Below are 12,977 nucleotides of genomic sequence, written 5' to 3'. Positions count from 1 at the left end.
ATTTATCTTTAGGAATTTTATATTGATTCCACAAAAAACTCTAGGTATCTTGGAGGCTGATTTTAATGACATGTGTGCTCATCTGAGCTTGAGACAATCACAATAACAATTTTCTATTAAGGAAATGGGGAGAAAAGCCACAGACAAATTCTTTTTTATTATTATTCTTTATAGGTGGAGAGTGCTTTTAAAATAAAAAGTGAAAAGAAACAATTTAAAAGACAAAAATAATTTTATGTAAACTAATGACGGACTAAAAATGGATGGAACAGAGTGTGTAGTACCATCAGGGAAGAATAAACATTCCAAATTAAATTAATGGTTTAAAATGGACTGAAAATTAGGCCTACATTCAACACAATATTCTGTAGTTTCAGTGCCTACAAGACCTCAGCCTGCAGGGAACTGAAAGAATGGTTGATTAAAGGGCCTGAGAGATACAAGTACATGGTCTCACTTCAGTGAAGAACTGAGTACAATGTAAACCACCTGGCTGCGGTGAGCTGTGCCATGGGCCAGCAATGGACAAGAGACCAATGGCAGAAACTTTTGGAGAGATAAACTGCAATATTGCTGTGGGCTGATCTCATTGGTGTCTGATGCTAACAACTGGATATGACAGCCCTGGACTGACGGTGCGTATGCGTGTACACACGCGTGTGTGCTTTTATTGACACAGCTGATCCCTTCTTTGGACCGTTTTAGAAATTGAGCTTTGCAGTGTCAACTTGTTCCACGTTCCTTTCCTTCCAGCTCCTGGACACAAGCTAATTTCCTGACAATGAGTACTCTGCTCACTCCCTTCAGAAACAATAAACCATTTTGTCAGCATCTTCATTAGCCCAGGATTTAATCTCTGGTATCTAAGTAAGCAGACCAGCGTGATCTGGCCATTACTATAATAATATTATTATGGAGGAAAAAGAGGTAGATGTGATGTCTATGTGTTTTGGATTAACAGTTTAAAATTAAATCACATGCACAAAGCTATATAAAACACATAGAAACACTGCTTTTCATAGCTTCCATTTTGATTAAGAGTTGAGAGTATTTTTGCAAAGGTAAAGATGCACTAAAAGGCAATGAAATGTAGCCGTATGGGAACACTAAGGAATATACTTATACTATAAAATGCTCTTGTGAAAGTCCCAAATGTAAGACTTCTGAGGATCCATATGAAGGAATTTTCTGGGTTTTTTTTCCCCACAAGTGCACAGAAAGAGACAGAGAGAAACAGAATTTGTGCTGACTGCTCATTCTTTAGAAATAAAGTTTACAGTAGTTTAATTTCCTGTGTTACTCTGAGCCTTGATAGAGGAACTTATCCATGTTCAGAAAAATCTTAAATATAGGCCCAACCTCCCACTGATTTCGATCCATCCTGATTAACAGCTATCTCTTAAAATACTTACCTTTAAAGACAGATGGAATTATAGGACTAAATTTTTCCTGAATCAGGACTAGAATCGCAGAATCTAGAGGTTATCTAGTTGATTTCCCTGCTTAAGACAGGTCTTATTAATTCAAGGCCATCCCACACTTATGGGATGTGTGTGTAACAAACAAAAAGAAACAACCAACCAAACACATAATATTGATTAGAATTTCCCATACTCTAACTTGTCCTGCTCCCACAAACCATCATCTTCTCCATAATATTTTACACAGGAAGAAGTGTCCAATTGGCCATTATTCTCAGCTGTAGTAGGAAGGATACACTGTTAAATCATAGTTATCTTGCCCAACGGAATGTCCAGATCCTCTCTCTGTGGAACTGCTTTCCCAACTGTACTGTTGCATGGGGCCATTCTGTTGTGATGTGTCTGACTGTGACGGAGTTATCTGTGTATAGCAGCCTCCACTGTCCTGTGTTTTGGACTTGTGACTTAATCAGAGTTGATGGCACACCAACTGTGCACAGTGCTTGCACAGCACCAAGGCTCTCTGTTCTTCCTACTCTGACCTCTCCACCCTGCCCACCTCCTCAAGAGCTGGAGGTGGGTGAGGGGTTAGGAAGGGACGCAGTCGGGACAACCAGTTGACCTGAAATACTATATAATGTCGTGCTCAGCAATAAAAATTGGAGTAGAGGAAGAAGGTTGTTTCTTCTTTTTCCCCAGAGTCGTAGTTGTTTGGAAACTGACCAAGCAGCTGTGTGGATGTATGGTTGATGGCTGGGGTCAATCCACTATACCATCCCAGGTGCACCTTGCACCCGTTCTTGTTGAACTTCACAAGGAAGTTCATGTGGCCCATTGCTGTCCACATCTCTCTGAATAACAACCCTGTATATTAGCTATATGGCTGTGAATCTCCAGGACTAGTTCTAGAACTCAGGCTAAAATTACTTTGTATGCTCAAACATCTTTTAACAACTTTTTGCAAACAGATTGTTCAAAAAGATCAATAAATTTACTGAGAGGCACATAAAATGTGTCCAATAAAAGAAAGAAATGGAAGCATCTGAAATCGTTGTTGAATAGGTGAGATATATAGTTGAAAAATAATGAGAATTACCCCTTCCAGGTAATGAACAAATCAATTTGTTAAGGCTATAAATTCTTGGCATTAATCACCTTAAATCCATACCTAAAAATGTTGCCTGAAATAAAATGAAATAGAAAGTAAACCTATAAATTTAATTATCTTAGAGTTGTTTTTCAGTTAACCCACTTCTTATTTATAAAGGTATCTGAGAATTACTCCTCATTTAGGCAATGGTGTTATAAGATTTAATATCCATGGGAAGTATTACTTGGATTGATGTTTCTCTTCCTATGTGCCTGGAGGAGAAAACTGGAATTCTAAAACCTGAACAAAAAAAAAACCCTCTTTCTGCTTTGAACAGCTAATTGTAAATCGTAGAGGGAACCACACGAGAAGTCCATTCTTCAAAATCCTCATTTCTAGTGGGTGACATGGTGGTTTCCAGAACATTTTCACCTATCATGACCTGAAATATGGTGTAGCAAGTGACAGTTCTTTTGGTAAAAAACGCAGCCTTAGTTTTAACCATTAATATCACTGCTTTGGACCATTTTCTAACAAATGAAACTCAATGATTTCATGAAAACTAATATAGAGTGAATTGCAAAACAGCCCACACAATAATGGGAAATCTAATGTGGTTTAACTTTAAAAGAATTTTTGCTTTCTTGGGTAATATGGAACAAATGCTGAATGTGTAACACGCCTTCAGGCTCAGAAATGCTATCCCTTTGCAGGTCAGGTTTACCAGGCTGTAGCAGGAATAGCTAGAAGGGAAAAAAGAATTGCAGTGGAATGAAAAATTAAACTTATGTTTATTCCAGAACTCTGCTGGAGGCAATTTTGACTGGTTTGGAGCATATTAAAAAACTTAGTGAGTTCCTAGCTAATAAATGAGTTCTTCAATGTGACCTGTAAAACTGTACTCCCTGCTGCCACTTCCTCAGAGGAAGCCTCACTACCCCATTCGTCATCCTCTTTCTCCACCCAGGAAATGAATACGACTTTAGAAACTTGTCCAACATCCTATAGATAGAGTTGATGGCTATAGTTGGTAATTCTGCAGTTTATATATCAATGGTACCTAAGCAGGCTATGATACAGCTGTCTGGAATACAGACATACCCGCTTTGGTCTCACCTTCTACTGCACTGCAGCTATACCCTCTAGATATAAATTTTTCAGATCATTGCTGTGACTTGCAAGAAAAGGTTAATTGCAAATTAAAAAGTATTTTTCATTTATTTATAAATGGCTATGATTTTCAATGCAGAGTATAAAGTTCTACAATTGGTTCAAATAACACCAGAATGAAGTTCTACTAAAGTTATTATCTGCAACTTCCACATGCAAAAAATGTTTGACATACGCAAAAAAATGCATAGACAGTTACCTACCCCTGCAGATGAGTATGATCCCTGCTCTAGAATGATCTAATGAAATATAAGCACTTATTTATTCATTCTTACCAGAGAAGTTTAAGGTTTGAAGGTTCGCTTACAGAATCCAGATAATTTTGCCATCTTATAAAAGCTTATCTGTTAAAAGATTAGTGTTCAAACATGACAAGGAAGACAAAGTGAAACTCAAAGTGAAACTCAAACTTTTGCTTGTTTTACTGAAATGGAATTATTTATTTATTTCTCTATTTATTTTGCTGGCTGTTAAGAGAGAGACCTATAGTACAAACAGCTTGCTTGTACAAAACTTAGCAGTATATTTTAAAGGTTCTCTATGAACATGGGATATCATGTGTCATGAAGAAGAAATGTTCTCAGCTGGAGAGTATTAACATGATCTTGAGGCATACTTCAGGTTAAATTGAGGAAGCTCTCAGTTTAAAGCATTTCAAAACAAATTTCTAGATTTGAGAGATATCATAGAGCATTAATCTTTACCACTTAGTAAAATTCTGTAGGAATTTCATGCCAGTTCCTGTATTAGAAAAATGTGATAATTTCTTTTCATCATTTTGGATCTTATTCAGAACTTCTCTTTGGGCTAAGAGCTTTTTCCTCTCTCATAAAAAATCCAATGAAAGCTTCAAAGAATTCTGAGTCTTCTGACATACTGAGAGCATTTACTTTATTCCTTACTTCTATAGCTGCATATAGCAGCTCCTTTTCAAAATATATTTCATTATGTATAGTTTTTAAAGCCATGAAGTCTTATCAATTGATTTCAGTTTTCTTCCTTTTTTTTTAAGTGTACCACTGCTGAGAATTTCTCCCTTTATTGCAGCTTTAGAGGCTCCCTAGACTATTTGACTATTTATTTTTCCCATCATAGTATATCAATAAATATAAAATGAAGTTATTCTTTATGATCTTTATTATATTAGAAGCTTCCAGCAGGCCTGTTATTAAATGTCTACCAACTGTATTTTTTCCGGGAGCAGACCAACTCTTCACAGTCACATTAATTAGTACATGATCTAACTGCATAATTAACTCTCCAGCTATTTATCCTACTTAGATTGGTTGTATGAAATATATTCATAGATAGATAGTGCTGGAAGATAATGATTGGACCTCATAAAATGCATTAGATAAAAAGAGAGTTTAACATCTCAAAAGGCTATTTTTTTTGTGCTGTTATCTATCCTATTGTGCCTGTAAGATGAATCTCTGAAGAATCAGTTGTACATTTCATTCAAGATGACAAGCTCTTGATATTGGAGGGAAAGACTGGGATGCTCATGTAAAGAAAGCTACACAGCAGCATACTGATTAGCTGAAGGAACTTTTGTTATCTGATACTGCAGAATGCATAGTGGGCCTGATAATTAAAAGATCTCACCCATCTTTGGTTGTCTGTCCAAAATGAAGCCAACATGGAAATCAGATTAGCAAGTCTGCTTAGTTTTAAATGAGGAAAATATAATGGCTTTTTCTGCACATCCCTCAGTAGGTTTCCACTCTTATAATGGATTTAATTCCTTCCTGGTATTGGCAGAGGCAGTTGGAGGCTAGAACAGAGTGGAAATGTACAAAACATTTGTCATGTTACTTCCACACATTCTTCTCCCAGAGAGATGCATGTAGAAGCTGGAGTGGATTCTGCAGGAAGAAGCAGTTTGAAGAAGACTAGAACTATCTCACAGACGGAGTAGCGGCTGCCACTGAAAGAACGTCAGCACCTGTAAGAGCAGTAAATTCAAATCAGGAGAACTAAAAAATAAAACAGTGAGATTCTGCAGTCCACTGCAAGGCACAGCTAGAGAAGAGGAATAGCAGTGGAATACTTCTGACACGAGAAAGAAGGTCTATTGACCCAGTGTAAACATCCACAATGCAGACTAGGACTCTCCCTGAACAGTTACTGTAAAGGGAAAGAGTTCATTCAATGCTGTTGAAGATGGCATGGATCAGAGGAAATTTACTTAAGAATTGTCAATTTTTCCCAATGGACTATAAAAGTAGTTCAGATGACAAGCTCAGATAGAGATGACTCCACTGCAGACATCTAAATTTGGCAATGACAAATTCCATTTGGGGTTAATGAAAAATGGGTTATAATGGAGTCCTACAGACTCTTAAATGACTACAGTAATGTGGTTTCTATAGAGGATAGAGGAAAATACACATGTAGGAAAGCAAGATTTGTATTTCTTTGTGGTAATTACTTTGTGTAGATGACAGAGTAAGATAATGCTGAGGACACTTGTTAAACATTGCTTCATTAAAATCTGTCACGTTATTCCCAAACTATAGAAAATCAAACACCTTATGAGAACTTACAGTATGTTGGCACTTGAACAGGCTCAAAAAAGGAAAAAAATAAACAAATTTAATTGTCATATTTACTGAATTTCTTACGTACTGAATTTCTCATATTTCTGAGAAGTACAGAAGGTGGCTCAGGGTAAAAACATTTCAGGATGAGAGTAGTTTATTCAGATGCTAGTGTGACAAAATAGAAATTGAAAAAGAAGCTGGCATTGTAGGCTTTATTTTTTTAAAGAAACAAAACCTGAAAAAGTCAAAATATGTCTCTAACAGTGACAACTGGTAGAGGAAAATGAACTATGGGAAGCTGAGTATTCTAAGATGGCAAAATATACAGTTGCTTTTGAGTCTACACAAAAAAGTGAAAGAATAAAATAAGTAAAAACTTGTAATAGAGGCATAAAAGGCAGCATAACATAAAAGGTAAAAAAGGTAAAACTAAGAAACCTGCCTCTCTCAGATATGCCTCGCTGAGTTCAGAGACTTTCCTGCATACTCAGCAGATGCTTAGCATTTCATTAATGCTTAAGACAGGCTGATGCTCCATCTACTACGACACCTCTTACTATTAGTATTAGTATCATATGTTTTTGCGATTCCAGGCCAAGAAATAAATTACATGTAAGTTGATTATCATAATTTATCAACCTAGGGTTCTAATTGAGAAGGAAGAAAGAAAAAGAAAGAAAAGAAAGTAATGAGGGTAATTATTTTGTGTATTAGTGTAGATGGAAAACAGCTGGCAAGGGGACATCATTGGTGAAGATTTAGTCACAATTTGTTGTTGGGTAAGACTAGTAGCAATGAAGTCAGTAGCCTGGTTTTATACTGATGAGATTGAGTTCATGGTTTAGGATTCAGAGTTGAGCTCAACACTGCCCAGACTTAGATACAAAGCCAGAACAGACTGCTTTACAGAAAATGCTACAGTTCATGCATTGAAAATTGCACAAATCTCAGGCTGTGCTCACCAGCTGTAAGAATCCCATCATTCCCTTTGAAAGGAATAAGTAAAGCTGGTTTTCATAACTGTGGAAGAACTGCAGACATTTCTGAAATTGTCCCTACAAAAAATATGTTCTAGAATGATTCCCATTTCAGTTTAAATGTGTTGTTATCCTGACATTAGGTATACGGATGTCAATTCAAAGAGTTGTCTCTGATAACAAATCAAATCTTTATTCCAGACTGTCATAGCAAGCTTTGATTCAGAGTTCTTGCAGTTAAATTTTCTTACCAGTTTTATGCACTTAACACGATTCCCAGATAAAAATGTGAATATGCAATTGCTTGAAATCACATCAGGTTAAAAATTGTATTTGATAAATATTTTGGATCATTTATACATCATAATAATAAAGTGAGAGCTGTTTCCTCGAGAGCCTGACATAACTGGTGTGAATAGCAGTAATGTATTTTAAAATAAGCAATGTGCCAAACTCAGGAAAGGATCACCTTTGTTTACACAACAGTAAACAGGGGTGGACCGTTATGTTTACAGAAGATTGTCCAGGCTGTAAAATGCAACTCTTAATCAATGTCTGTAAATAAATTCATCAAAAATAATGAAAAAAAAATTCTACCCAGGTCAAACAAGAAGTCTGGCTGTATACCAGTTAAGCTTTTATGAGGACATAATGAGAAATAAATCCAATCCTTTCCCATTTAATAAGCCTTGATGAGAAATAGTAGCAGAATACCAACTGTCCTTGTCAGGAGGCAAATACCTCCTATGAGATGAGTGATGTTTCTGTCAGGGAAGTATATATATTTGCTGAATTAGTTTCAATAAAAGGACATTTACATAAACCCATATTAATTTCTGCAGGGTGTTTAAAACTTCTGCTTTTACTTTATCCATCTGACAAAACAAAACTGGTGTGTAATAAATGTGTGTACTGCAGTTGTTATTCAGTCTTGGAATCCGAGTACGGAGTCAAACTTAACTAAATGTTTTCACTTTATACATACCTCCTTGATGGAACGATAGTCTTGCTACAGTTAAGAGTACTTAATTCCATATTTTTAATTGAAATGGCCCCAAATTTACAGCTTGCAAGCATAAGAAAAATTAAACTTATATTTATAATGCCTACAGAGAGCTATAATTCACTAGCTTCCCTACTCCCTGGGTACTGCTGTTGTCAATTATAGGCATTTTTGAAGCATAAGACAAACACAGGAACACTTTGTTCCTCAGTACTGTCTAACCATTGAGTAATTCCTGGGTCAACACAGTGCACTCTAAGGGGACAATTTGGATTGGTTTTGGAATTGGAGAACATCCATATGACTGTGTCAGAAGCCTAAAACCTTTCATTTCCATTGCTGTAGTTCTGTCTAAGTATCTCTAAAGCCTTACTAAGAGTTTTCAAGAGATGCTTTTAATTTTTTTTTGAGACAATTTCTGTAGTTGCTGTGAACAGTGGCTCCATTTACTAGAAAACTCTTGCTAAGACACAGCTCTATTTGTGGTAAAGCTATTTGCAGAAGCAAACAAAATTGCAAGGAGGAAACAGAGATTAATTTCATAGATTCCATATATAAGTTTCATAGTATTGAAGGAATCAACTATTCAAGGGTGCGCAAAAATAACCAAAAACCTCTCCAAACGGACTCCTTCCCTCCTTCATCTATTTTTCTCATATTTACAAAGCATGAGTCAAATCTTCAGCCACAATCAAGGAATCAAATGGTGATATACAGATGTCTGAAAGCACTCCAAGTAAGAGCTTTTCCTAAATCAAATCAGAGCTATTTAATAATATCCTACTAGTTACCACGTGTGAAAGTTCACAACTATAGCCGTGTTGAAGAACAGTTCTGGATATATTTTCTTTCGACTGGTCCTGGCTTCTAAACTGATAGCTGACAAGAGTGTTATATCCAAACCATGGGCAAGAAAGTGCTTTACGGACTCCCCTCCATGTCTGGTCCCGTACCTTTGTTTGCAGTAGTGGAGCTGTCAGAGGGCACTTGCAGCTGTATAACTGGGTTTTCATCCAAAAGAAACCAAGGCATTGGAGAAAAGCAGGAGATGGTTGAACTATCCCCACTCAAAGGTGGGATAGTGATCTCATCCCAACAGTTAATCAGGATATAGCTGGTGTTTATGTCAAGAATTGGAGACTGGGGAGTGTTTTAAAATTTAATGGTTACCTAATGCATCAAAATATTCTGTGCCATTTCTAAGCTGCCAGATAATACCACCGCTTTATATAGGTACTGATATACCAATGTGTGCCTGAGATGCAATGGAGCTACCCAGCAGCAACATCTGAACTTGATTCTCCAGGACAGAAACAGATCGTAACTCAAAGACAAATATCAAAGGCAATTGCTAGTCATGTTCTAACCTAAGCCTCATCTCTACAGCAACTTTTCACTGAATATTCAGGAAGCAAAAATTCCACAGCAATGAAACTAGACTGTCTTTTGTTTTGAACTCCAAATCCTCCTTCCCACCTCAATCACATCTCAGAATTTCAAGTACTGTTCAGAAATACATCCCCCTTAATGCTGAAATACTGCATATAATCAGTCTACCAAAAAGACAGAGTAAAATCAGTTTCATGGACATGAAGATGCTAGCCATGTTTCAGCAAACTACTTTCATATTTTTCACTGTTTCTGCAATAAAAATCTTCCACTAACAATCCTAAACAAATATGCAGATGAAAATTCCCAAGAGTTTAGCATTGTTACTGTAAGTCAAACTAACATTCTAAGACTTCTGTCTGTTGTGCTACCTATGAAGTGAAGGGTATTACCATATGCTGTATTTTGCAATATGTCAATAAAAATGGAACCTTTGTGTATGGCTAAGAAAAAGGCACAAGCGTAAATGCCCATCTAAGACCAAAATGCTTTGTCTATTAAGGGAAACATCTCTTGCAACATTTACAATTACTGAGTTTTGTTTTAAAATAAAGACAGTAACAACAAAGAGCTCAGTATGATATTAACACTGATTCTGATAAATATAGAAAAAATAAATATTTATATTTAAAATAAAGTCATCACAACTGAAAATAGTAATTCTATCTAAGTGTTATCTGGCTTTTACAAGTTCATCTACTTGGAAGCTTAGTGCATTATTCTCTATGCAACTATGCATTTGCATACTAATACTATTAATGCAGTTTTGACAACACAGAGTTCTATGAAAATTCTAAGAAATGATAATAATGAGATCAAGATACACAAGGAACATTTATGTTCATATTACCTTTTCTGATTACGATGAGTTTGATATATCCATCAATATAAACGTCAGTAGCTGCCATGAAATACAAAGAATTTGCAAAAATGAAGAGACAGGATTGTTACATTTGCCTTTGCAAAAGCAGATTATTATGGTTTTTTACATCAGAGTGCTCCCTTGATGCTAAATGCCAATGCAAACTTCAGAATCATTTTACTGTTTAAGTAGTAGAGGTTGTTCAATATGCTGGTGGTTTAGGAAGCATCAAGCTTCATGCACTTTTAATTTCCCCAGTGCAATATATTTAGCTTTCTATTTTTCAGACAGTATATCCAGGAAAGCTGCAAAGGTAGTAGGTAAAAATTGCTAGAAGCTATTGTAGGAAGGAGGGAACTGGCAAAAAGCTTTTCGAACAATTCTGTGTCCTACTTCAGTTCTCCGAATTGAAACAGAGATTTACCAACCAACTGATAAATTATCAACTATTCAATAAAGTATTATTTGCACCATTGCTTTTTGTCTACTGTTCTTGTTGATTCCTTTGTAGATCTTCTAGTTTAAAAATAATGTACTATAATCTGAATAGACTAATTTCTTCTTTCTGCAAAGCAGTTTTAGACATCATTTAGGTAGTATAATTCCAATCTCTCAGCACATAGGATGCCAAGAATAGAATCTCAAAGATTAAATATGTTTATAGGTCCATTTCCTCTTGATGTGTGGCTAAAGACCACTCACACTCTGCTTGCTATGGGTTTCCTTTGTTTTCTTCCCCAAACGGGCTACAAATGAAACATTCAGGTCTCCAGCAAAACACTGAAGAAAATTAAATGTCATGAGAATAATCAGTATGGCAAACTGAGACTTTTTAGGAAACACATTTATTAGTCTGTCTCTCAAATAAGGCACAGTACATAGAAATCTGGAAAACATGGAGAAAATTTAATAAGTGTATGCCACTTACATACATTATATGCCTGTATGTATCTTCATAAGCTTGTACAGAAAACCATCTGTAGATTCAGATCATGAAGCTGGGTAGTATGTGAAGCAGAAGGCATACTTTGACATAATAGCTTACTACTACACAGCAGTACAACATTCCTCAGAGAAGTTACTAAAGGTTTGTATTGATATTGTTTTCTGCAATGGTGATCTACTGTTCTGTGTTCTATGGGAACACAGGGTTTTTCCTGACTCTTCTTTACACAGGTGTGACTCCTTTAAATGGTTTCCTAATGCATGAAGAATTAACTCTTCTTTATCTCTTGGGATAGCTTTTCATTCATTAAAACTGGTCAGAAATCACACTCTGTCTTCAGCGATGACACGAGATGCAAAGTCTGCTTGAACAAATTTAATGCAAATTAACAGACAAATGAAACTTACCATGTTTTATCTCAACTAGAAGTAGCTGCTGTCAAATAAGAGAAGGAACATAGTTATATTTATTTTTAGGTGTCTCCTTATGAAAGGAAGAAAAGAGAATAAATAAAACAGAAAAAAAAAATGGAAGACCAGATGACGATAATAGAGGAGTTTTAAAGAGATAGATTATCTGGCAAATTAAATATTTGCAATATAGAGTAGACTGTAGAACAGGAAATGCTCAAATTAAGATGATCAAGGAACCAGCATAAGCATCAAATAATTCTGTCAGACAATATAACATCAGAAAAACTCGATCCATGGAGTCCCAAAGACAGATGACACTAACAGATAAGAACTGTACTTCCCTCCAGATAGAAATAAAGAAAAATACAGACAACAAGACTTTATTGGAACGGTGCCACTTATTTTAATAAAGCTACCCAAGTTATCAGTTTAAGCCCTGATCTGTTTAGGCCATATATGAAAAGAGTTAAATATCTCTAAAAATAACTAAAGTATATTGAAACAGAGGGCTGGCTAAGAAGATACGAGTACTTGTTGAACATTTTAAAATAACAGAAACAGAAGGAAAAAAATCAATAAGACTCAGAGGAAAGGTGATTTTTAAAAAAAAAATGGTAGGTTCTATCTTGCTGCAGTAACTCTGACATGATGTTTTTTCTAAGCTGCCCCTCGAGAAACATTCTCCAGCCAGGCCAATAAAGAGCAAACTTACAAACTACGTTCTGAAAAACTCTGCATTTTTTTTCTCTACGGTTTTTCCAAGTAGCCTGCTGCCTGAAAGCTTCTTCTCTCTTTTCAGTGCGACTATTTACCAAAAGCCCAAGGCATGGCCAGTCCTGTCAGTAGAGGTTCTGCAAATGGATTTGGGCAGACCCTGAGGCTGCCATGTTTCTTCTGTGGGATTCACAACGCCCTGTACACTGGACAGATGCATGGCAGCAGGAGAGGCGCCTTTGTCTCTGCTCCTGGGTGCCCACAGCCAGCACCTATCCCTTGACACCATGAGAAAGAACCCATCACCCAGGGTGCCTCACAGCAGACAGCCCTGCCTGGGAAGGAGCTGGTACCTACTATGAGGCATGTGAGGGGGGCTGGAGGGTGTCTGAGCAGGCTGGTGACCCAAAGAGAAGTCACCTGGTGGTAGGAGCTAGATGCCTCCACTA

This window comes from Cuculus canorus, chromosome 2 (assembly GCF_017976375.1).
Source record: "Cuculus canorus isolate bCucCan1 chromosome 2, bCucCan1.pri, whole genome shotgun sequence".
NCBI lineage: Eukaryota > Metazoa > Chordata > Aves > Cuculiformes > Cuculidae > Cuculus > Cuculus canorus.
The sequence above is the reverse complement of the archived record's forward strand: the minus strand, read 5'-3'. Positions refer to the sequence as shown.